The sequence below is a fragment of the Notolepis coatsorum genome (assembly GCF_963971535.1).
Source record: "Notolepis coatsorum genome assembly, chromosome: 1".
In the NCBI taxonomy this organism is placed as follows: domain Eukaryota; kingdom Metazoa; phylum Chordata; class Actinopteri; order Aulopiformes; family Paralepididae; genus Notolepis; species Notolepis coatsorum.
This window is the reverse complement of record NC_140165.1, coordinates 116182176-116185098: the sequence shown is the minus strand read 5'-3', so window position 1 is coordinate 116185098 and position 2923 is coordinate 116182176. Positions and strand designations below refer to the sequence as shown.

Below are 2923 nucleotides of genomic sequence, written 5' to 3'. Positions count from 1 at the left end.
CTGTCTCTCTCTCTCTCTCTCTCTCTCTCTCTCTCTCTCTCTCTCTCTCTCTCCTCTCTTCTCTCTCATCTCTCTCTCTCTCTCTCTCTCTCTCTCTCTCTCTCTCTCTCTCCTCTCTCTCTCCTCTCTCTCTCTCTCTCTCTCTCTCTCTCTCTCTCTCTCCTCTCTCTCTCTCTCTCTCTCTCTCTCTTGGACTCTGATGAGAAGAAAGACACCTCGTAATGAATAGAATCTGCACACTGTTAAACCAACCGCTCCAACTGTATGTTTTCAGGATAAATCTCATCTCATCCTGATTAAATCGGATTATAATAAAATAATTTATTTAAAGGTGCTATAGATAACATTTGTAGAGTAATAATAATAATAAAAAAAAAATACATCCACAATGCTTTTTTTTTTTAAAGATGCAGAATAAAAATATTGGTTCATAAATGTATAATTTAAAAAAATGTGGCGGGTCCAAAATTAATGTTGTTATTTACATGTTGCTTGCATGTATCCTTTCCCTACTTCCCATTTCCCCATGTGGAATGCACCTGATTGGATAAATGGACGTGCTGGTGCTCTAGTGCGACATCTAGTGGCTGAATGTTATCTATAGCACCTTTAAGAAGAGGAAATTAAATTTTTTCAAGTGAGTCCTGGCTACTTTTTTTTTTCCAAATAAATAGATGTTTCCCTACTCTCTATCACTGGTGATTCTATAATTTATACCGAGACCATGAACAACTTTAAATGATACATGTTATGTATCCTTATACATTATTATTTATTAAAGGGGACATGTTATGTATCTTTAAATATGAATATTTATTAAAGGGGACATGTTTTACAATAACAGTTAACCAATAGATGTTGCCAATATAAGAAAGGAAACCACTTTAACCCTTTGCTGTTACAGAAACCTTCACTGGCAGGATCTTCATTGGGTTTGCACAAGTGGTATTACAAAAAAATCTGATATATTTTCTCAGTGAACGTGTGTGTGAAGGTGTGTAGGTGTGCGTTAGTATCAGGATCAGAGAATGACAGCGTTCCTCCATCCCGGTCCAGCTGTAGTCCGATCCTCTGGAGGGTCCGGCTCACTGAGAGACCAGTGGATGGTTCTGATGGGGAGAGGGCTGAACATTCACCGGTAAAATCGTTAAAACATATCTCCCAGGATCCAGACTCTGCTGACACACCCAGTACCCACCATGTACTGTCTCCTACCTCCACATCCCAGCTGTGAGAGCCCGGGGTAAAGCCCTCAGAACCCAGGACACAGTGCCTGAGGTAAAGCCCTCAGGACCCAGGACACAGAGCCTGAGGTAAAGCCCTCAGGACCCAGGACACAGAGCCTGAGGTAAAGCCCTCAGGACCCAGGACACAGAGCCTGAGGTAAAGCCCTCAGGACCCAGGACACAGTGCCTGAGGTAAAGCCCTCAGGACCCAGGACACAGTGCCTGAGGTAAAGCCCTCAGAACCCAGGACACAGAGCCTGAGGTAAAGCCCTCAGAACCCAGGACACAGAGCCTGAGGTAAAGCCCTCAGGACCCAGGACACAGTGCCTGAGGTAAAGCCCTCAGGACCCAGGACACAGAGCCTGAGGTAAAGCCCTCAGAACCCAGGACACAGTGCCTGAGGGTAAAGCCCTCAGGACCCAGGACACAGAGCCTGAGGTAAAGCCCTCAGGACCCAGGACACAGAGCCTGAGGTAAAGCCCTCAGGACCCAGGACACAGTGCCTGAGGTAAAGCCCTCAGGACCCAGGACACAGAGCCTGAGGTAAAGCCCTCAGGACCCAGGACACAGTGCCTGAGGTAAAGCCCTCAGGACCCAGGACACAGTGCCTGAGGTAAAGCCCTCAGGACCCAGGACACAGTGCCTGAGGTAAAGCCCTCAGGACCCAGGACACAGTGCCTGAGGTAAAGCCCTCAGGACCCAGGACCCAGTGCCTGAGGTAAAGCCCTCAGGACCCAGGACACAGTTGCCTGAGGTAAAGCCCTCAGGACCCAGGACACAGTGCCTGAGGTTAAAGCCCTCAGGACCCAGGACACAGTGCCTGAGGTAAAGCCCTCAGAACCCAGGACACAGTGCCTGAGGGTAAAGCCCTCAGGACCCAGGACACAGTGCCTGAGGTAAAGCCCTCAGGACCCAGGACACAGTGCCTGAGGTAAAGCCCTCAGAACCCAGGACACAGTGCCTGAGGTAAAGCCCTCAGAACCCAGGACACAGTGCCTGAGGTAAAGCCCTCAGAACCCAGGACACAGAGCCTGTCGTTACACCTCTCTGGGTTTTCGGTAAGCTGCGGCCTCTTTCGACTACATCTCACAGCGCTGGTCAGATCTCCAGACAGGACGAGACCCGGGTGGGCGGTGTTTGGGTCCAGAACCACAGGAGTGTATTTGACCATCTCCTTCATCCTGTCCCAGACTCTGAAGGTCAGGTTTCCCAGGTGTTTGGACTAGTCTATCAGCGCTCCTGAGACCATGCTAAAAGTGTTCTGTACTTCTGTATGACAACTATTAAAGAAACTTGAAGAAACTTGAAACCAGCTGTGGATCCTGCGGCGCGCACTGGGCTCTTCTCACCTGTCGCCTTATAGTTCCGCAGGAACGAGACGTCTTCAGCTCTCAGCTCCTCCTCTACGGCTCTGATCACGTCTGAAACCGCTGATATCTCTCTACTCAGACTCTCAATATTCCCCTCCATCATCTGACTCTTCTGCTCCCCTTCCTCCCTCAGTGCAGCTATCCTGGCCTCCTCTTCCTCTTGTAGAAACCGGTGAAGCTTCTTAAACTCCTCCTCAATCTGCCTCTCCGTGTCCCGGGCCTGGATATGTTTCGCTGTTTGATCAAAGTTTCAGTTTGTCCTGTAAGGGCTTGAGAGATGTCTGGAGCTCCTCCCTGTGACCCAGAGCAGCTTCCTGGACGGGGCTA

The 2923-nt window shown here is 49.2% G+C and overlaps 1 pseudogene across 1 annotated transcript in view; it reads right to left on the bottom strand.

The window, feature by feature from the left end:
• Positions 1-2923, bottom strand: part of LOC311247981 — a 45384-nt pseudogene that overhangs the window by 23204 nt on the left and 19257 nt on the right. Inside the window, exons 3-5 of the transcript in view lie at positions 2537-2830; positions 2218-2495; positions 1199-1233 (exon numbers count right to left, since the gene is read on the bottom strand). The product of the transcript in view is annotated as an uncharacterized misc_RNA (transcript). The remainder of the gene's footprint in view (positions 1-1198; positions 1234-2217; positions 2496-2536; positions 2831-2923) is intronic.